Genomic DNA, 23,746 nt, shown 5'->3' with positions numbered 1-23,746 from the left:
TAAAGATTCTAATAGAAGACCATCTCCCCACAAAAAGGATTCATGTGAGGTCAGATCACGTTCTGTCAAGATATTTTCTAGATAAATACTTCAGGATGTGCTTCTTTTATTGTATTCCATTTTATTCCATTCTATTTTGATTCTGACGGTGTGCACCAATGCTACAAATGTTCCCTCTTTCTCTTTTCTCACTTTGTGAGTTGTACGTTCATGCACGATGGGTACAGCACTCTGTGTTTCTCTGTACATGGGATGAGTTGAGATCCTGGTACTTCAAAGTCGCATCTTTGCTTGCCTGATTCAGTGGGCTCAGACACGGTGTTTCCAAGTCTGCAACTGGTAGTCTGAAACCCATATGGGCTGCTAAGATTTTCTTCTGTTCATTGGAACAATTTGAAATTTAGGACTATGAAGCAAAAGTGTCAAACAATATGTGCCATCACTATAATTTGTTCATAATAAAAATCAACAGGTCACCTGCTTTCCTGCAAGGCAGAGACTACGTGGGTGATATTTGCAAGTTTAAAGAGAAAAAACATCGGGCAATAATTCTAGCTTTCTCCCTCTCAGGTCCATTTGTACTCTATTGTCACCCCACTTGCCCATGCAGAATGGTCACCTGGGTAATGATGCCTTCACAAGCTGACACGCTGATTCTAGCAAGTGGGTAATTCCTTCAAGTTGAGCTGAAGTAGGACAGGTGCTGTCTGGAATTATATTTTTATAGATTCTCAAAGAACAATGTTTTCCAGCCATAATTGTACTTCAGCATATTATGCCATCTAAGTGCTCTGCTCCAATATCAGAAAGAAAGAGGGAAAAAAAAAGGAGTAGCTGAAGGAGAGTGATTAGAGCCGTATCTGGAAAATGACAGAAGAAAGCAACAAGCATTTTTTTTAATGTTTATTTTATTTTTGAGACAGGGAGAGACAGCATGAACAGGGGAGGGTCAGAGAGAGAGGGAGATACAGAATCTGAAACAGGCTCCAGGCTCTGAGCTGTCAGCACAGAGCCTGACGCGGGGCTCGAACTCGCGGACCACAAGATCATGACCTGAGCTGAAGTCGGATGCTTAACCGACTGAGCTACCCAGGCGCCCCAACAAGCATTTTATCTATTCATTCTCTTTCTTGGAGAGGGAGGGGGTGCACATACTATGTGCTAAGTAAGCACTATTGCAAGGATACAATTAGGGACACATCCATTAGGTCAATGATTGCATGAAACTTCTATTTTAATACAGAGCAACTGATGAAGAAAAACCAGTAAAACGAAAAACTTAACCAATAGATTAACCAGATCACTTCAGATGCTGGTAAGTGCTGTAAAGACAATAAAACAGGAAAGTGTATTAAAGGGCACCCAGGGTGTGGAGGGGGTAGCATGCTATTTTAGACAGAGTGGACAAGGAAGGGTTAGGGCAAGCGTTCTGTGGCAGAAACAAGCTTGGTCTATTTGAGGAACTGAAAGAAGTCCTTTTACTCAGCCATGCTTGAAGCCTCTGTATTACGATATAAATTCACCTTTTGAATTGTTTTAAGTGGGGAGTTGAGGGACAAGAGGATACAGAAGAAACTTAGCCCTGTGACTTCTTTGACCTTGTTCAGCCAGTGAATTCCTTGGGGGAATCGTTTGAACGATAGGGGTCCATATGTCTTTGTTCTGTAGTGAAGATCATCTCCCAAACTCTAGGCTGCTTCTCCAAAACCTGTATCATGTCCCAGATGGGAGAGAGGCAGCTGAGTGTGACTGTCTCCATTTGGCCACATCCTCCTTGCTGCCCCCCTGACGGCAGTGTTCATACTTTGAAATGTGAAGGACGATGTGGAACTTTACCAGGGGTCCAGCAAACTTCAGGGGAAAGCTGCGTAATGCCTTAGAGTTTTCCCAGATGCTGCAGAACTGAATGGAACGAAAAGAGCTGAGAATGGTACCAAAAAGGAAGTCAGCTCAAAATGTTCTTTAAAAAAAAAAAAAAAAAAAAGTAACACGAAACAAATCCAAAGCCAGGAAGCAGCAGTTCTAAACAACTTGTGCTAGATGCTGCTTAGAAACAGCAAGGGGGTATGTCAAATGACTCTGTCATGTTGAAATATTCACTGGCCTTGTGAGCAAGAAGTTACTGGAGCCTACCTTTCTTGCAACTCTGGAGTAAAATGTGAGCAATCCCTGTGTTCGAAAGTTGACGTTGGTAACAGCAAAAAGGGGTGCTATGTGAACCTAACTATAAAATACCACACAGATGTGAAAAAGATGAACCGATGTGTGGCGGGGGAAAGGCCCTCAGTGGGAAGGGGAACCGATGTGTGGCGGTGGGAAGGGGAGCGGCCCTATATCCAGCTCCAAAATTTGAGTACCAGATGTTAACTGTAACATTTTAGAAAGAATGTATCTTTAGCCTCTGTTTGCACTTAAAACTACCACCTGGTATTCTTAGCTGTATTCTCAGGATTATAGGATCCAAAAGTCGTTAACGAATTAGCACATTTAGTAATTTTCAAACTCTATTTTCCTGAGTCAGGAGGTTTTACCTAAGGGACATCAGGAGTTCATCCCCTGGGGATGGAGGGGAGTAAGAGGGTGAGAAGGAGCTTACAGCTCCCCACCCCATTCTAATTGGTTCTACTTTTTAAAAAAGCCATAAAAATGAGCATTGGCTTTGTAAAAACAGGAGGTGGAAGGCAGTCGTAACTGAGGCAGTATGGTTTGCTTCTTCTTTTGGGTGAATTTGACTTAGACATAGATGATGGTTCCAAAGCACAGATAATAAGCTAGATGGAATTTGAGGAGACATAGCAGCATTTATTGGCTGTTTTCAGACTCCTTTCTCCACTTTTAAGAACCATCACAACCTGTCTTGTTCACCAATATCCTAACATAGTTCTTGGGTCTCAGTGATTGAAGCTTGCTCTAGTAACGTTTGACAGACAAAAGTTGTCTCCCTGTGTAGGGCTCTGTATGATGAGGCACTTGGGGCCCATGTTACCCACGCGGAGGCCCAGCCAGTATATCCCTTCTCTCTGGGTAGCCTCCCTACACCTCTCCAGGCTTCACCCACCTCTCTATTCCTCCTACTCTGATGACAGGAGAAATCTATGCACTGTCTCCTTTCATGTTGGCTAGTAATTCTTTTGCTAGTTGTTCTCTGCCAACAACACTGATGTCCTTAAAATCACAGACTTGGTCTTAGACTTTTTGTATGTGTTTCTCAAGAATGGCAGTGCTAGCTTTATTGTAGGCCAGCAATAAATATTTGTTGATTGCTAGGCCTTGCTCATTTCAGAAGCATTACAACTTACTGAAATTTGTTCCAACTTGGAAAACATCTCTTATAACATCTGCTTTCCACATTATCTCTGCTCTGGAAAGGATTTAGAACAAATTTATAATGACCATTTTTCTCTTCTCTAGTACGTATTTAATCCTATTCCAGATCAAAATGAAAAAAAAAAGCCCATATTGTACCATGTCTCAGTCTTGTCATTTGAAGTGAATATAGCATGGACACAAACACCACTCAGAGTTTTATACACTTCTCCAACTAATATATTGGCTTGTGTATGAAAGTGCCATTCAGAACTCCTAGACTTTCATCTTGATTCTGTCTCAAATTTTGCACGACCCTAATTCCAAAGCATCACGTCCACATCTTATGTTTCTAATTTTTATAGCTGTTCGATGGCATTTCCTCATCTACCATGAGCAGTAGGCTCAGTTTGATTCAGATGCTGTCTGGCAGGTGCATTAACCGCCTTAGAGAACAGTACTATATGAATACCAGAGATCATTGTTATTGTGTCTCCAAGACATTATTTTAAGAAATGTAACTCCCTGGCTTCAAATGTAAGTTAAATGATATAGCATACGCTTTGCTTGGAGCATTGATGACTCTGGTAAAACCGCCACCTGGCTAACAAGCCCAACGAGAGATGTACAGAGACTCCAATGTCATTTATAACAATGCCTATACATTGGATAACAAGGGCAGCGTTGGCTCCCACCCCTGCTGGCTGTCTTAACTGCTGGAAATACTGACCTGCTTTCTGAGCTGCTGTTGGCCATTGCCACCTGCTGGCTCTGGCACACCATTCCCCTGGCCCCCCTCCTGGTGGTGTCCTGGCAGCCTCCCCACACTGCCAAGTTTGAGCCAGAGAGCACAGGGGTGTTTGGAGCTTTCACGTTGCTGAGGCTGCATCCTGCAAACTGGCTGGCAGTGGGGCATCTTGTTCCTCTCCAGGGTCAGTGTGTTGACTACTATGGTGATCAGCTGGCTAGCAGCAGCGGTGATTGGAAATTGCCCCAGAGAACGTCACGTATTGGCAAGGAAAGGATGCCGAGGGAGGGAGCCTTCATCAGAGAAAATAAACAATGTTTTATGAGGTGGCTGTGAGTATTTACTATCCAGCCTGAATTCATTTCAGGCATTTAAAACTTTTCTCAGAGTCGCATTTAAACGTCTATATTTTAGTCTTGCAACCCTTCATGCCATTGCTGCTACTTTAAAGCTCTTACCTAGAACACCCATGTTCCCGTTTAGCATGCGAGGAGTCAAATCCTGTCTGAGGTCACAATGGTTTCAGGTGGCAGACCGTAATGAAATGTCAGGTGCTCACCTTGCCTTGTGCTTTAAGCACTGACACAACTTATTTATATGCTTAATCATCTGCGCGACAAACACAAGGGTTTGTACGCATTGTAAATACCCTGAACAGTTCTCCCATAAAATGGGCATAGCCATTTATGAGCTATTGTCCAAACCAGCCTGTAAAAGCCCCAGTTGGAGTCATAGCTGACTCACTGTTAATGCCCAACACAAACAGACTCATAATAACAAACCTAGCGTTCCAGGGTGTGTGAATCATGTCATGAGACTGAGGCTTTCTGGAGTGTTTTAAAATGTAGATTTTATTTTTATTCAGATATGGTGAGGCTGATCGCTTAAGAGATAATTGCCATTGAAAAGATAGCTTGATATATTCACAGATACCAAGAGGAGGGGGCACTCCATGCCAAGGGGGGCACACAGGGAAGCACCAGGGTCAGTCAGAAAGCAGAGGGAGTAGGGGAAACACGTGGGGAAGGGACCTTATTGTATTTTCCATGGGAACGGACGGGCAAGACAGGGTGAACAGGCTTAGGACTGGCTAGTTTCAATAATTTCAGCAGGCTCTGGTGCATAGAGACTGTCCCTGGTTGTATGGTACCTGGCCCTGGGGCGATGAAGGCAGAGGAAGAGTGGCCCTGAGTGAAAGAGCCCATTATAGGAAGGGGTTGGGTATAGGCTGTGGAAAGGTTAGTTTGATATGAAAGACATGCTCCCGGGTAAGTTGTTTGCTATCTCTAGGAATTAGCCAGTCCTGGGTAGGGCAGCAAGGCCCCAGATGTGAAAACATCAAGACTGTGGAATAAAAACACATGCCTAACACATGCAATTAATCAGCATGCACAATATCAGGTGACAGTGAATTTACTCCAACAGGGTTGTTCTTTATATTGTCTTCAGAAATCCCAAATGAAATAGTCCTTCAAATTTTCTGCTTGTGCTACAAGTCACGTGTGACATTCAAAATTGCCGGCCACAGTTATTACATAGTATTGTGCAGAGGGGTGGAGGGGAGGCAAGAAAGAAGAAAAGGAAGAAACGTCATTAGAAACATAACTGTGTTGAGTGGAAACGCTACAGGTCATTTGCGGCTGGGCCACAAATCTGACAAGAGAAGAGACATATTAGAAAAGCTCCAATCCTAATTTCGTTTTGTTTTACTTTGTTAGGTGGCAGGAAGCTTTTTATTTTGACTTAAGTTTATTTGGCTAGTAAGCGGTAGGAAGTCATGACAACTTTGGAGGGACAGTAGCCTGGATGCGGACCCTGGCTCTGGCACTCAGGAGCTCTGTGACATTGGGTTGACCTCACTGGGTCTAAGTTTCTTTATCGCTAAGACAGAGATAATAATAGTACCTCGAGGGGGTGCTCAAAACTGTTAGCTTTGAATAAGTCAGATCCCGTTAGAAAGAGGCAGCATAAGAAAATTTGATCTATCTTGTATCGAGTGTATGATTCTTCCTCTTATTTTATGCCCTTGTTAACAAATATAGTATTTTCATTTCCCATTTCTGTTCCCTTCATCTCGATGTTACAATATTTCTAGTTTTTCTACCAAAATTCATTCTGAAAAAAAGCGTAATTTGAACATGAGTTAACATTAAAAGGAATACAAGAAGACTAAAATGTACAGACATGCTACAAGGGACAGGTAACAGATCAAGAAATTCCTCTAGTCCCTATAAAGTCTTGTGTTCTGATTTTCCTTTTACTAACATGATAGTTGAGACATACTCATTTTCTTTGTCTTTCTAGAAGATATGTTGGCTCATAGGAGAGAATTAGAAAAGTATTGTACAGGAGAAGAAGGAAAGATTTAAGTCACAATAGTCTTTCCATCCAAACTCACCATTTTCATGCTTTCTAATTCCCTTTTTTTTTTCTAAATCAGAGTTTTAAAAGTATAATTGTTGCTCATATGATACACATACGTTTCACTGTTTTATTTAACATGGTGTCATAGTTGTTGCATACTTGATTATACTACTTCTAGTGTCTAAGTAATATTCTCTTTAATACTTTTACAGTTATTGTAAGAATTATTGGAACAATTGAGAAAATGTAGTATGGGACAAAGGTCCCAAACCAGTGGCACATGGGCTAGGGCTAGAACCACCCAGAAGACATATTTGGGGGAGAGAACCAACTTTAAGAAACAAACAGAAAAAACCCTTTTATTTTCTTATTATTATTTTTTTAATATTTATTTATTTTTGAGAGAGAGAAAGAGAGAGAGAGTGGAGGAGGGGCAGAGAGGGAGGGAGACACATAATGTGAAGCAGGTTCCAGGCTCTGAGCCGTCAGCACAGAGTCCCACGCAGGGCTCGAACTTATGATCTGTGAGATCATGACCTGAGCTGAAGTTGGACGCTTACCTGACTGAGCCACCCTGGTGCCCCCAAAAAGCTTTTAAAAAATCAAAGAAGTTTAGGAGCGCCTGGGTGGCTCAGTTGGTTAAGCCTACGACTTCAGCTCAGGTCACGATCTCGCAGTCCGTGAGTTTGAGCCCTGCGTCGGGCTCTAGGCTGATGGCTTGGAGCCTGGAGCCTGCTTCAGATTCTGTGTCTCCCTCTCTCTCTCTGACCCTCCCCCGTTCATGCTCTGTCTCTCTCTGTCTCAAAAGTAAATAAATGTTAAAAAAAAATCAAAGAAGTTTATTTAAAAAATATGATTTTCTGCTTCTCTTGAAAACTTGGGCCTGACAATATTGCATCTGTATTTTCCTATACAAGAATACTTGGAAATAGAGTAGGGTCCCCTTTGGACTTGGTATAAGCTTTTCCGTCTGTTGAAATTTCCCATCCCCTGTTGCTCTCATTTACTTAATGGGACTGCAGTGGAGGCTAAGGAAACTTAGAGGAGATTCAGGCTAGGTGCGTGGTTGAGCTAGATGCCAGTAAGCCACACCAGACTGTGAAAGTCTAAGGCTTTATTTTAGCCATGGGGTCTGAGGGTCAAGATGGGGGAAACAGCGAAACTACAGCTCACTGGCTATAGCAAAGATGAAGGGGGTTGAAGGATGCTCATGACATTTGAATCCGGTTAAGTGGAAGGCTGAAAGTCACTGGCAGGGGAAGATGACAAGTTTGGCTTTTTGGCCCTGGACTTTTTTTCCTCTGAAGTCCTTGTTTCTGGAGGAACTTAAAAGTATAAATTATTACTATTTGTCTGCCTTAACTGTGATGCTTCCAGAGGCAAGTATGATTCCTAAGAATGCCCAGCAGCATCTTTGATTTCTCTCGTTGACGTTGGCTGATATCAGAGGAAGAACTGAACTGCAGAGGACAAACTCTGGCCATCGGGTCAGCCAGGGCTACAAGGCCACTTTGGCCCTCAGTGGTCTGATCACACTTTGGATGTTGGGTGAAATCACTCTGTCCAAAGCAGAAAAGACTTAAGACCCCTTCATGAGAGGAATTCTTAGAATAATCAGAACTTCAGCCCGAAGAACATGAGGGCTGCTTTCAAAATGTAAGGATGTTTTTGTATTAAAAAAAAAAATTCACTTCCTATGGGTGACCTTGAAGCATAAAATTAGGAAAAGTAAGTCACTTGTATTTTGGCAGGTTCAAGAATAAATACAAGGAAAACACGTCTAAAAATTAGAGGTTATCAAAAATAGAGAAATCTTCCTGGAAAGTGGTGGGTTTCCTTTCAGCAGAGGTACACGGGAGCGTGCCAGAAAATGACTTATTGGGGAGCCCGAGAGGGGATGTAAACATCGACTGTTTATCTTATCCAGTCTTACCATTGTATGATCTATAAACCAGAGCAGCCTACAAGCAGCTATGGGGACTCTTAAATTGATAGATAGAGGCGGCGACTCTAAACAGGACCCACACTTCCTGTGGAGCCCAGAACTTGAGAGTAATCTTGTATCTCCTACTCAGATCTGCACTGGTTGCCAAACTGCAGGGGAGGAAAAGACTCTGCGTTATCTTGATAGACGAGCAGGAGAATCCCACACAGCTGTGTTGTGGAAATGTTCTCGATTTCCCTCATGATAACATTGAGTCATAAAAGGAAGAAATGAACATTTATTTGCCAACTCCACCTGTCTGTTGGGCCCACCATATCTATATTAGCATCAAGGGAACTTGCCTATAGTGCTGAAATTTTTATCAGTAGGAGAGAAGCAACTGTTCTTTCCCTTAAATGGTGGTTGAAGCCAGTTCCTTTTCCATCAGAAATTAAATGATAAAAATTGGGACTTGGATGACTCATTTGTCAACATTTACATTGAGTAAACTGTTTGGAACAACAACAACAAAAAGCGCAACATTTTTAAAATTCAGAACGAGGGTAAAAATTGCTTTTGTTCTGAGTCTAGTCTGAATACAAGAGATGGTCTTTTATTTAGAAAAAAAAAGGAAGAGAAAGAAAAGATCATTTACCTGTGTTTTCTAGATAAAAGCAAGATCAAATTAAGGAGGAAAAAGGGAGGTAAATAAAAATTCAGGAGCAACAATATTTTCTTATTTGATGCCAAGTTCTGGGATTTATCCTTTTCTTTTATTAAATTTCTCGGTAAATTCATTATTTCTGAAATCACTGCAATGACATCTCTTCCATTATCAGAGAAGATTAATTTTAGAGTTGAGTGGGAAGTGAGTTTTCAATCTATCCAGATTAACTGAGGCACTAATTGAAGTGCCTGTTTTCTTTTTATTTATATTTGCAATTAGCTCATCTGCTTTCTTTACACTTTTAGGATTAGATATTTGCCATGCAGATTCCTTTCAGAAATTGACCCAACCCTGTGACCTTTGACTCATTCTCTCAAGTTGAAGTGTAAGTATATGTCCTAGTGGGGCAATGTGCATTATTCTGTTTTCAAGAATAATGCAAACACCAAACAAAAATAATCAATAACAAAACAAAACAGGTTCTCTGGACCACGACAGCAAATCAGACCTGGCATCTGTACCCACCACCTTCACAATTTGATTGATAACTGTGATTTGCTGACTCCCTCAATTACTCTGGTTTCATTACAGTCTGAGAAATGTGCCAAGCACTCATTTGGTTTTTATTATCTTTCTAGCCTTGTGCTTGCATGAAACGCCCCAAACTGGCATTTCAGGAAAAGGATAGGTAAATTACAGCCAAGAGAAGAAAAGAATCTGTTTCTTCGGTGTTACTTTGCAACCAGCACGTATTGCATTCTCACCAAAAACCATATAGAAATGTGCCTTCATTCAGGGCACTGCAAACCAGCATACAGCCTGTTCTATGTCCTCTTAATGTGCAGATCCCATGTATATTTGGATTTGCTTTTATTCTCCTAACAAAATCCCCTTTCTAATCTGCAGTGAAGAGAACCATTTTCCAGTCCATTGTAAACAACCTTGCTCTGCATCTACTTGGTCACTGATCCACATACAATATGGTTTTGAAATGACTTTGAACTAAAGGTGCAATGCCAAAACTTATGACTATAACAGTTTTGGAGTGTTTTAGAAGCATAGGTTATTTTAATTATGTGCCACTTGAACTCATAGCAAAAATTACAGATTATGTCCTTTCTTTTTTATGTAGTAAATACTAGGACATATGGACTAACATCCCTAAGATGGAGGGGGCTCTCAAGCTTTGAACTGGCAGTGTAGGCAATGCCTGAGCCTTTTACGGATTTAAACAGAACTTTCTAACTCTGGCCACTTAATGCAATTTTAAGATAGAGGTTAATATATGTCAGAAAATGAACAGTCTAAGTAGTGCCTCCTGTAGAAAACAGTATATCGCATTTGATTTTATCACAACACGGATAAAAATGCACCAGGAAAAGGAAGAGTGATCCCTCTTGAATCCTATTCCCAATCTGGGTATTAGTATTTTTGTTGATATTCTCCTTCGACAGTAACACCCAACAGTAGGCTCTCCGAATACTCTGCTCTTTTGGCCAATATCCTACTGGGGCTCTTTACCAGTACCCATGTGTTAGGACAGAATTGGAAGTGGGATCTTCCTGTCTGTAATAACAACATTCTCAGTTGAAACCTTGAGGCTTGGCCTCTTTATGCTTGGCCCATATCCAGCCACTTTGATAATAGCTGCTTCTTTCTTACCTCACCCATTCTTGCTTCCTTCCCTGAATAATCTGTACTCAGTCTACTTCCTGGACTACATGGCAAGCTCTTGGGATACCTTCAAATGAATCTTTGTGATCTTCAGAGATCCAAACACAGAAATTTGATGTAGCAACCGTGTATTAATTTTTTGATAGGTAAATAAATAAAATTGAAAAATAATCTATTATTATAAATTCTTGAGCTAGGGTTACATAGGACTTATATTGTATTTTGCTTGGTTGATATTTATCTTATTTTTCACATTAAAATTGTATCATTTTCTTAGAATCACAAACTCATAAGTATATATTTTCTGTAATTTGAGGTTTTGAGATTAAAATATATTTGTGTAAGATTATATGCATTCTTTTTAAATTTGTTTTTATTATCTTTGAGGGGGAGAGAGAGAGAGAGAGAGAGAAAGAGGGAAAGCACATGAGTGGGGCAGGGGCAGAGAGAACCCAAAGCGGGCTCTGTGCTGACAGCAGAGAGCCCAATGCGGGGCTTGAACTCACAAACTGTGAGATCACGACCTGGGCCAAAGCCGGACGCTTCAGCGGCTGAGCCACCCAGATGCCCCAGGATTATATGTATTTTTAAAAACTTGTTGGAAAAGTAAAAAATTCTATAGTAAGCTCTACTTTTCCATTGTTTTCTACACATTTTTATTCTTTTAAAAGCTTTCCATAGATAACAGTGCAGCACGTCTCACATCTTTCCCTACAAATTAACAGACCCACCACAAGCAGAATTGTTAGCGAATGATGTCTCTATTTGGTGACAACACTAGCCTTTGTGTTCAATCCAGTTTTCAGATCCAATTTCTACTGGATATGTTTTTTTTTAACGTTTATTTATTTTTGAGACAGAGAGAGACAGAGCATGAACAGGGGAGGGTCAGAGAGAGGGAGACACAGAATCTGAAACAGGCTCCAGGCTCTGAGCTGTCAGCACAGAGCCCGATGCGGGGCTCGAACTCACGGACCGTGAGATCATGACCTGAGCCGAAGTCGGACGCTTAACCGACTGAGCCACCCAGGCGCCCCTTTACTGGATATGTTTAATAACTTCAGAAACACCCGCCTGGAAAAAAAGTATTCATAAGAAAGAACGCGAAGAATTAAAAGGCCAAAGATGTCCAGGAAAACAAGAAATGCTTAATGACTTACGTCGTGTTTCCATTAAAATTATATATTAAGCACCATGCTTGTTATGTACAAGTTTCACAGGTCCAAACAGTATCATGCTTGTAACACTGCTTTGTTAGGGAAGTATCACAGAAGTCATTCATAATCCCTCTGTTTCTAATAAATCACAGTGATCTATGATGTTTACTCCCATGAGACTTAACACTTTTTTTATGAACTTGGGCATAAATAACATAATATCCAGATCACGTGCATTTTTTTTAATAGTTGTAGCACTCTCTCTGTCACTGATCTTATGCTGAGAGGAAAATGAGAACACTCTCCAAAATGGTTGTGTAAAAACAGGTGTGGAAAGAATGGGTATATGGTAGAATCTTATCATGACTTTATATCTTACAGAATTTTTTAAAATTTTTAAAAAATTAAAATTTTTAAAAAAATTTTTTACATTTATTTATTTTTGATAGAGAGACAGAGCACAAGTGGGGGAGGGGCAGAGAGAGAAGGAGACACAGAATCCAAAGCAGGCTCCAGGCTCCCAGCTGTCAGCACAGAGCCCGACGCAGAGCTCAAACTCACAAACTGCGAGATCATGACCTGAGCCGAAGTCAGATGCTTAACCGACTGAGCCACCCAGATGCCCCTATCTTTCAGAATATTTAGATCAAAAAGATTTCCATCTGATTTTTTTTACCCAGTTGTTAAGTTCCAGGCACTGCTCTGAGCTGTGAAGCTAGCATTTCCTCAAAAAGTGCAAATCTCTAACTAAGCTCTTGGAGATCCAATGATGAACACAAACAGAAGCAGTTCCTGTTCTCATGGAGTTTTGAGTCTAGTATCTTTAACATGAAAAGATTCTAAGGGCCTGAATCCACACTATGCTGTACTAGGTCAGGAATTGGCATAACTATGGCCTAAGGGCCAAAGCTGGCCCACCACCTGTTTTTGTAAAGTTTCATTGGAACAGAGCCATGCCTACTCATTCACATATTGTCTGTGGTGGCGTTTGCACCTCAGTAGCAGAACTGAGGACTTGTGATGGAGGCCATATGGCTTGCAAAGCTTAAAATATTTACTATCTGGTCCTTTACAGAAAAAAAGTGCCAACTCCTGTACGAGGTAAAATGGCAGCTTATGGACAATGACTTTATCTGTTTAAAGCTGGATTTACTTCCTTCACCTCAATGAATTCTCATAACACCTCATTGTGCTTCATCAGTGAGGTATCTGAAGCCTGGAGAAGTTAAGTATCCTGACCGAAATCACAGAATCATCAAGAAACAGAGTTGGTATTAAATGCTGGTCTTGTTGACCAAGGGTCACTCCACAACACTCTTTGCTAAACCTGGTCTGGGATACAGCAAAGAGGAAGACAGGGTTATTCTTTGTCCTTTGGCTTAAAATCAAAAAAGGTCAGGACCTCAAAGCACTCCCTAGACTTTAAGACCAGGAGCTTCTTTAGCACATAGGAGAGATTTGGTAAATTGTTCCTATCTTACAAAGTAGGAAAAAGAACGTTGTTTCTAAATGCATTGCTAGACAAGTTGATAGGAGAAAAAAAACTACTTTCCTACCTTATCCTTCAGGGTTCTGTTTATGATACAATAGCACTGGACACAAAGTGCATTTTTGAAAGCTAAGAAAAATAGAGATGTATCCTCAGCACCTAGAGGCACGGTTGAGTTTCTGACTCTTCATTTGGGCTCAGGTCAAGATCTCCCAGAGCACATGCAATCTTTCTCTCTCTCTCAAAACACCCCAAATATATTGTTTGTTCTAAATTTCTGAGCCTGAAATTATTTATTATAGATTCATCAGAGTATTACCTTTGGCTTTCAACCTTGCAAGGGGTGCCTGGGCGGCTCCGTTGGTTAAGTGTCTGACTTTGGTTCAGGTCATCATCTCATGGTTACTGAGTTTGACCCCTGCATGGGGCTCTGTACTGACAGCGCAGAGCCTGGAACCTGCTTTGGATTCTGTGTCTCCCTCGCTCTCTGCCCCTCCCCCTGCTCATACTCTGTTTCTCTCTCTCTCAAAAATAAACATTAATTTTTTTTTTAAAAAATGAGTAACCAAGTGGATTTTTATAAGCAATCTTAGACCTTGAGAGTTTTTAAAACACTTTTTTTCGGCTTCTCAGACCTTAACTCTAGCATTTAAATTCCCTACATTAAAAAAAAAAGAGCTTGACGAATATTCTTTTAAAATATATTAATTTTAGTCACCAAATCAGTGACATGCCAAACTGTATTGGAGTCTGAGGCAAATGAAAAAATCGGTTACTGATCCTATCTTTGTTTAACATTTTAATATTTTATTCATCATCCATTTGCACTAATTGTATTTCTTAAAACTATTGCGTAAAAATGTTATTTGTGTTGATTGTTGATTTTTTTGGCAGCCCCTTAAATTTAGCTCAAAAGGCAGGTGCTTTACTCACCTCACTCTAGTTGCAAACCTGCACAAACCCAAATATTTTAAAGATATTTTTCTCTCACTGGAAAAACTATGTAAAATAAAGCTTCCAGAGAAAATTTCATCCTGGAATTTTTTTCCTTCATGACTTCATTCCTAGTTTTAAAATAAAATAAAAATTTGTAGAGTAATTGATTTGCATCTGATTGTGCCTAATGACTGTAGTGTCACAGGAAGAAAGAGAAACTTGCATGCGCATGACCCCTGGTCAGTATTCTGTGGTGGGTGGCAAGACCTGGGAAACAAGATCAAGTCTGTTCTCTTTAGGGAATTTCTTCTCTTTGCCTCTTCCTTCTACATTTTTAGATGGATGTGAACTGCAGTACTGGTAAGTGCATGTCTCCTGACTTGCCCTTCAGCGCTTTTTTTCAAGCTTTGCACACCAAGGAATTGGAGTGTTAGGAAGAAACAAGCCTTCTTGGTCCAAATCTAAAACCAGACCCTCCATTCAATTTCTCAGTAGTTAAGTTGGTAATTTTATCTTCAGTTATCTACCTCCCCTGCCTTTATTCTCAACTAGTATAAACATGAAGAGGATGTTCTTTATTGGCCTTAATCCCAACATTTTTCCCCCTAAATTTTGCTATTTACGTGTAATCAAAAAGATTTTTTGGTTTTATAGACTTATTCTACCTCTAGCAAGAAACTTTAAAGTCCTCTCGGGTTTCCAACCCTACCCATAACTTCAGTGCCTTTCCAAATGAAGCATTTTAACTTGAAGGAAGCATTTTATTTAAATTAAAATGAAGTATGAACAAAATCAAATATTTTTAAAACAAAAACATAATTCAGTCTTCTAAAATCTCATTTTCATTTTGCTTATTAACCTGACAAAATGTATATATATGTTTGTTTTGCAGTTCCTGTCTGTGCATAAAATATGTTCTGCTTTCCCACTTCATATTATATCAAATCCACTTTTTGTGTGTTTTTGTATAATCATAATTACAACAGTAATCATTCTGTTATGTGCTTAACTTATCAGATTACATTTAACTTTAAACATTTAGATTTTTTCCAATTTCTTGTTCCAGTAGAAGGCATACTAAGTTCTTCATAACTATAGAATGTATTTCAATTTATTTTTCTCTTCATATAAATTACTAGGTATATGATTACTAGGTTAAAGGAAAGAATATATATGATTGTAGTTAACTATTCAAGCTTCTTTTCAAATATTAAAAATAAAAATTATATCTCTAACAATGATGATGTGGTGATAACTTGCAGTTGAGCTTTCTCCCCCAATTTTAAAGTAATTTGTATGTTTCACTCTGTTTATACTGATAAACACTAAACAGACTCAAATATTATAAACAAGAGGGGTGCCTAGATGGTTCAGTCGATTAAGCATCTGATTCTTGATTTCCACTCAGGTCATGATCCCAGGGTCATAGGACTGAGCCCCAAGTCAGGCTCTATGCTGAACATAGAGCCAGCTTGAGATTCTCTCTCTCTTCCCTCTGCCCCTCTCCCTGCCTGCACTCTCTCTTTCCCTAAAAACAAACAAAGAAACAAACAAAAATATATTTTTTATGTTATATATTATAAACAAGAAAACTGAGATGTAAAGCAATATAAGGAATATAGTTGTGTTCATGTGTTACCAAATAGCTGGATTAAAGAAATAATAATCAGTTATATTATTTCTACAATACAAACGTCTGGTTATATAGAAGTAGACAAATGTTTTTCAGAAAAGATTTTTAAATATTTTTATCTGGATGTTATTATGCTATGTAAATATACCTTGTTCCCAATAGAATATCAACTACAAAATAGAGACGAACGGTAAGAGATGCTCCCACAATTTAAAACAACGTAAATTTAAAGCAAAATTTACAAACACTGAAATCAGCATAAAAATGACAATTCCCACTTTATTATTTTAAGACAACTAAGGCTGCAAAGTAGAACATTAAAAAGTATGGAATACTATTTTCTAGAAACTACTAAAATTATTCTTGATTTCTTTTCCTTATTTATTGTATTTTACTAAGCCACAATTCCTTTGTTTAAAATATATGAATTGAGCTCGACTATTTTTAGGCATTGAATGTTTGCGTCCCCACCCCCAACCCCTATTCATATATTGAAGTTCTTATTCTCAGTGTGATGGTGTTAGGAGATGAAGCCTTTGGGAAGTGATTAGGTTTAGATGAGGTCAAGAAAGTGATGCTCCAATGATGGGATTTGTGTTTTTACAAGAAGAGGAGGAGACCAGAACTCTTTTTATCTCCACCATGTGGAGACACAGCAAGAAGGCAGCTCTCTGCAAGCCAGGAAGAAGCTTCTAACCAAGAGTCAACCATGAGCCACCCAGTCTATGATATTTTGTTAGAGCAGCCTGAGCTGACTATGACAAAACATCATTCTAGCTTTTCCTTTGGCCCAGTTACAGACACATGTCATATCAATCAGTCTTCTAATGATTACCTGGAATATGTGTTACTTGCTTAAAATAGCTATTAGTTACTTCTAAGTGATTAGGTCTTTCTGTTCCTTGTTTCAAGTTTATTTTTAAAGGTTTCTAGTATAAAATCCATGGAAACCTTCAGATTTCAGTGGTCAGGAACCAATTTGGACTCATTTTGAATTCCTCTGCAAAAAGCAATCTTAGTATGAAGGTCATTGTTATTTGGAAATATAAAACCTAAATAATTACCTGCATAATAAAATCTTCATTTCGTTTTTTTTTTCCAATAACGTATCATTGTTTAGGAAAATTGATTTTTAGTCTTTCTGTCCCAAATTCTACTCAGCCCTTATGGTATAGGTTGGAATTGTAAACTTAAGTAAATAAAATAAGCCAATCTCATTGTCACTCGGGCTGATTGTGATAGATATTAAATTTGACAATAGCATGTTTACATTATCACAATATACTTTGCTATAAATTCATGAAAATAATTTGCAAACTATATGAGAGTAGAATAAATTAGGAATAAAATGGCAGATACAAACAGCTTTCAAAAGAAAAAGAAGCAGAAACATTTATTTGATGAGTACTTGAAGCAGGATTGGGTATATCACTTTCAGAGGGTTTATTTTTCTTCTAAAGAGGTTTCCTGTTTGCATAAAATATTTCTTGATTTATAAAAAATTACATTTGACAAAACTTTTCAGGAAAACATTACTTGCCCTCTTTATCATCAGTCTGTATCTGGTCTGGAAAATATTAATATTTCAAACGGAAAAATGGAACCAGGAACTGGATACAAAAGTGTTGGAATGGCTGGAGGAGCAAAAGTGAGGAAGTGAAGCATCCCTGATCTTAGTAACTATGCAAAGCTGCTGCTATTGCTCGTAGGATAGAGGAAGGAAAATCACCCAGATCCCATGATCACTGTGTAGCTGAGGTTGCTGTAAGGGCTGTCCCTGGAGCCAGTTGAAAGCAACCAGGAGTTTATACCATAGCTAGCATTACAAAATCCCCAAGCCTGTAGCTATGGTAATGGATTCAGAGCCCAAGAACACTGTTCTGTAGTGGCATCCAAAGTGCCTCTTGCCTCCACCAACTCTACAACAAGAGCCTGAGTAGAAACATGGAGTCCATATTGCCATGGAGGAGCCATTACCTTTGTTGTTATTTCTGCCACTGCCAGAGTTAAAGCTGAAAAGAGAAAAATATGGTAAAATGTTGGATTGAGAGTAACTTGTTCTTCAAGTGTTCTGCAAGAGGAATAAACATTTCTAATAAATTTTAACTTGATAAAGGAGCTGTGTCTTGCAATACAAGTAGTATGTGATGCTGAATGTCACGTGATTGCAACAGAGCCAATGGTTTTTCCTTCTTTCTCTCTGTCTCTTTCTCCAAGCACATGCTGCGGGATTGTGGGTCAATGCAATGTTGCGTATCCACGACATCTTCAAAAGGAGGCAAAAGCAAGTGTCATTGCATAGCTTCCTTGTTAAAAGAGAAAGATTCCATGGATCCAATAGGCAGCAGTGATAGTGATAGTGAAAGTTGTCCTACACAATAACCCTCCTATCTCTTCCCTCCCTCACACCAACCACGAAGGTTTTTGATGGTAATTGCAGGTTAATTTGTTTATTTTTCTTTATATTTTGTATTATCTTTACTATTTTGTATTATATTACAGTGCTGTAATAATTTTTATATGAGTATTTTTGGGTTGTAGAACGAATCATCTGAGTTTCCATTATTTTTTTATGGGGAAATTCGTTTTGATATACAAGTGCTTTGGATTACAAGCATGTTTCCAGAATAAATTATGCTCACAAACCAAGGTTTTACTGTACCTTTTTTCCTTTCACTTTATGACTTTCCACCACCTCTCATTGCCAGAACATAAAAGGAAGCCAGCTGGGGTGGGTGGCTGGGAAATGTATTTTCCAGACATCAAGCCTCTGTGGCACAGAACAGAGCACAGAACAATGGAGATGGACAATAAAAAAGCAAAAAACAGGTAAATACTGTCTACTGCATAGTATACAATTGGTAAATATTTTTTTCCTTTTCAGACACTTGAAAGATATAAAAATTAAAATAATTATAATTGTAATATTTATTAAATAATTATTTGATACTTGGAACATTTGCTTTGAACATGATTTGTCTGGAAATTTTTTTAAAAGGGATTTTTTTTAAGTTTACTTATTTATTTTGAAAGAGAGAGAGAGTGCATGCACATGCAGGGTCGGTGTGTGTGGGGGGGGGGGGGCAGTGGAAGGAGCAGAGGGAGAGAATCCCAAGCAGGGTCCCATCATCAGTATGGAACCTGATGTGGGCTCAAACTCATGAACCATGAGATCATGACTTGAGCAGAAGCTGGGTGCTTAACCAACTGAGCCACCCAGGCACCTCTAACAGGAAATCTTGACTATATACATATATACGAATAATATGTAATTAGAAAGTCGAGTAAAATTCTTGTTACCTCAGGGAGACAAGATGACTTCTCAGTCATCTGAATACACAAATCCTAATCTGCTTGGGCTGTGTTAGCCCACTCTCACTTCATAGACAACTACTTTAAGTGCAGGCTCTGTTCTGACTACTTGCAGTCTTTCTCATACTGATTACCTGAAGTTAGACTACCAGCTCTGGGCACCTCACTCTTGAACAATTGACTCACATTTTGAAATTCCCTCTAGCCCTTCAGTTTTGGTCTCTGAGAATTCACAGAACTCAGGAAAGCACTGTACTTACGATAACAGTTTTATTATAGCAAAAAAAGACCCCCAAAAAACCAAAAACAAATCATAACCAGACAAAAGAAGAGGTGCGTAGTGTGATGTCTGAGAGGGTTCCAACATAAAGCTTCCAGTGTCATCTCCTTGTGGAGACAGGATGTATCCCTATCCCAGCACAGCAATGTGTAACAAATGAGCAGAATATTGTTAACAGGGAAACCCCCTCAGGTATTGGTGTCCAGAATTTTGTTGGGATTCCATTAAGTGAACACGACTGATTGAATCATTGGCTGTGTGATTGAACTCAGTCCCCAGCCTCTCTCCCCTCCCTGAAAGGCTGGTTGATACCATGTGTCTCAAGACTCCAACCCTCTAGTTACATGCTGGGTCTTTCTGGTTGTGGTCGGCTGCAATCCCTATCTCATTACCACAGACTATTTAGGGCCCCACCATAAACAATAAAGACACTTTTATCACTCTGGGAATTCCAGAGATTTATAGACTACCTCTCAGGAACCAGGGAGAAATGCCAGACAAATTCCTTTTTTTTTCTTGTAATATTTTTTAAAGTGTATTTATTTTTGAAACAGGGAGAGACAGAGCACAAGCAGGGGAGGGGCAGAGAGAGAGGGAGACACAGAATCTGAAACAGGTTCTAGACTCTGAACTATCAGCACAGAGCCCAGTGCAGGGTTTGAACACATGAACTGTGAGATCATGGCCTGAGCCGAAGTTGGACACTTAACTGACTGAACCACCCAGGCACCCTGCCAAACAAATTCTTAGTAAACAACTAATACACAGGATTAGTCTTTAAGCCAATTGTTAACAAGATAGCAAACTCTTAGAGCCTTCTCCAATGTCAATAAATGAGATCTGCAGTTGTTCCTGCTGCCCTACATGTGACCAAATGAGACAAATTAAATAAGTCTCCTCTCTCAAGATTACTGGAAAATGGCTCTGCATCTCTATGACTAGTGGCTCCAATAGGGACACACTCCCTCTGCACCTAGGAACAAAATTGCCTTAAATCTCTATAGTTAAACTCTGCCCTAAGCTTCCCACTCCTTTGGCTTTGTCCATACGTTTAGATCCTGTGGACAATAACTAAAGGATGGATTTGGACTGAGTAATTAATTCTTTCTGGACAATGTGACTCGGGACTGCTTAGCTACTTTCTACTTTCCCTACCAGTTCACCATTAAGAACTCAACAGAATGCATACAGATTATGACAAGGTAAAGAGTTTCATTTCAGACAAGAAGCATATCATTAATATAAGTTTGCCAGGTGTTTTTGAGAAAAGGAATCAACAAAAATTACTCCCTAATACTATTATATTGAAAAGAATCTTTCACAACAACTTAGAAAATAAAGTCAGATCTGATAATTTTCTTTCACTGTTATTAATTCCCAAGAAAAATTGTTAAGCTTTATAAAAAACATAAATGATTATTTTATTTGTTTTAGTAATCTTTTCAACTATATAATCAGGCTGATAATAAGATTGTTATTTTTTTAAGTAGGCTCCATGCCCACTGTGGACCCCAATGAGGGCCTTGAACCCATGACCCTGATATCAAGACCTGAGCTGAGATCAAGAGTGGGACACTTAACTGACTGAGCCACCCAGGCACCTCTGATTATAAGATTATTAAACTGGTTTAATGTTACCAACAGTTGGCATGATATTTTAGGAAATATAGAAAGAATATTGAATACAGAATTGAAAATAAATTAAGTATTACTTTCCATAGTTTTTCGTAGAATAATCATTACTTGCATTATTTCAGTGAAATTTCAACAGAGGGATCTTTGGTAGATTCAATTACTGACTAAAATTGTTTATTTCCCTCTAGTAATAATTACACCTACACTTTGAAACAAATTGTACTTCCCTAAATCTCAGTTATGTGTTTATCTTTAGTCAAAAAACTGTTAACAGATGTGACACAGCAAAGGACTGAGATGCGCTTCTGGTTGGCCATGCATCCTGCAATTCTGCAGTTACCATGAGAAAAGCTTCCCCTGGATAGTTATTGCAGCTGTAGCCTGGACCCCAGAATTGTCACACATGGGGAAGATCTGAGCTTACCCTTCAGTGGAGACCAAAGTGGACTCAGACCCAACCACAGCTTGCAGTCAAGACCAGCCGAGCCGAGCCTAGTCAGTCAAGCCCTAGCTGACCGATTAACAGGAACCAGAGAATAAATAATTGCTATTTCTAAGCCACTGGATTGTGAAGTGACTCAGAATAGTAGTGTTTTGTGGCAATATTGACTAATGCAGAAATTTGTACCCAAGAATGAGGTGCTGACATAACAAATACTTGAAATGTGTGCATCAGTCTTGGGATTGGTTGGTGGAGAACAAAGAAATTTAGAGAAAAGTCGTTGGAAATATTACATAATGACAACACATATGTTAAAACTGTCACCTATGAGAACCTCAAAGAAAGAAGAGAAGCACTGATTGAATTTCCACCATTGGAGGAAAAACATTCTGAGGCAAAAGTTGAAAATGTGCTGATTGTTACTGGCTGCATTTAATAAGGTCCTACAATATTGGGAGGAGATCAGAAAAGAAGTTACTGGTGAACAGGAATAAAGAATTGTTGTTTTAAGCCACTGTGTTTTGGAGCGGTTTGTTACGTGGCATTATTGTGGCCATAGTCGACAGTCTATAGAACCTAAAACCTACATTAATTTTAATTGAATGGCCTTATGGTCTTTCCTTCTATAAATACTGGCCAGTCTCTATGCTAAATGTTACGAGGAATACAAAAGAAAAGGAAAAAAAAAAAAAAAAAAAACAGCTTACAGAATTATTGCTATTTGTGGGTTTTATTTTCAGATGAAGTAATTTGAAATACAATATTTATTGAAAAGGAAGCTAATACTTTAAAAATATCAATAGGGGCGCCTGGGTGGCTCAGTCAGTTGAGCGTCTGACTTCGTCTCAGGTCATGATCTCTCACTCTGTGAGTTCGAGCCCTGCGTCGGGCTCTGTGCTGACAGCTCAGAGCCTGGAGCCTGCTTCGGATTCTGCGTCTCCCTCTCTCTCTGCCCCTCCCCTGTTCATGCTCTGTCTCTCTGTCTGTCAAAAATAAATAAACATTAAAAAAATTTTAAAAATAAAAATATCAATAATTTTATAAGAACAAACTGTTTTATATTACGTACAGATCTTTCTTGACTTACAATGAGGTTATAGTCTGATAAACATCAGAAATTGAAAATAACATAAGTCAAGAATTCATTTACAGACAGAAAAATTCACTTAATATACTTAACCTACTGAGCATCATAGCCTAGCTCAGCCTACTTTACACATGCTCAGAACACTTACATTAGTTTACGGTTGGGCAGAATGATCTAACACAAAGCTTATTGTACAATAAAGTGTCGAACATCTTACATAATTCATTAAATATTGTACTGACAGTGAAAAACAGAATGGTTGTGTGGGCATAGAATTGTTGAGAGTACATCAGTTTTTTAGCCTTACGGTTGCGTGGCTGACTGGAACCTGTGGCCGATGTCACCCAGCATCGTGGGAACGTTGTACAGCATCTCGAAAGCACAGGAAAAGATCAAAACTCAAAATTTGAAGTACAATCTCTGCTGAATGCATATGGCTCTCACACCATTGTAAGTTAAAAAAAATTAAAAGTTGAACCATCATAAATGGGGGACCATAAAATGGTCTGTTTGTATTTTTAAACAGGCTGTGACATCTTTACTGTAAGACATATTTTAAATATCGATAGGTTGAAAAAAACTGAATAGTTCAACGATTAAATTATGTTATCCTTACTAGTTTTGCCTGTCACTGAAAGAACAATATATATTCTTGTATTTATTTTAATTGCTGGTTAATGCACCTCTGACCAAATTAAGACATCCCAGAGTTGAACTGAACCAATATGGCCAATGTGATTAATTTGGTTTAAATTACTACTGGAGTCTTAACTGTATGAAGAGACCTCATAAATTCTACCATGGTACAAGCCAACATGGTTGCGGTGCCAGGGTTAATGTTTATGCCTGTGTCCTGGCTTAGTACATTATCCCCAAACGAAGACCAACCTAAATCGGTCCAAATGTGAGACGGGCTGCCAGGGTCGATTTCCAGCATTATAGCAACTTGTACATATTTATTCACCTCCCTTGTCTGATTCAGAAAGAGTATCTATATCTATAAAGGGCAAATACCTGTCACACAATGGTACCATAAAATTCTCATAAAATAAGAGTATGTACATGATTATTATGTGGCCAAGAAGTTTACAA

At 39.1% G+C, this 23,746-nt stretch overlaps 1 long non-coding RNA gene across 1 annotated transcript; it reads left to right on the top strand.

Moving 5' to 3' along the window:
* The first annotated feature begins 1,240 nt into the window (after positions 1-1,240).
* LOC132693309 (uncharacterized) lies at positions 1,241-22,052 on the top strand. Its single transcript, XR_009616715.1, has 3 exons — positions 1,241-1,315; positions 9,315-9,394; positions 21,382-22,052. It is a non-coding gene; the product is annotated as an uncharacterized LOC132693309 (long non-coding RNA).
* Positions 22,053-23,746: the final 1,694 nt, after the last annotated feature.

Source organism: Panthera onca, chromosome B1 (assembly GCF_046562875.1).
Source record: "Panthera onca isolate mPanOnc1 chromosome B1, mPanOnc1 haplotype 2, whole genome shotgun sequence".
Lineage (NCBI taxonomy): Eukaryota > Metazoa > Chordata > Mammalia > Carnivora > Felidae > Panthera > Panthera onca.
Note: the sequence above shows the minus strand (reverse complement) of the source record. Positions and strands in the feature narration are given on the sequence as shown.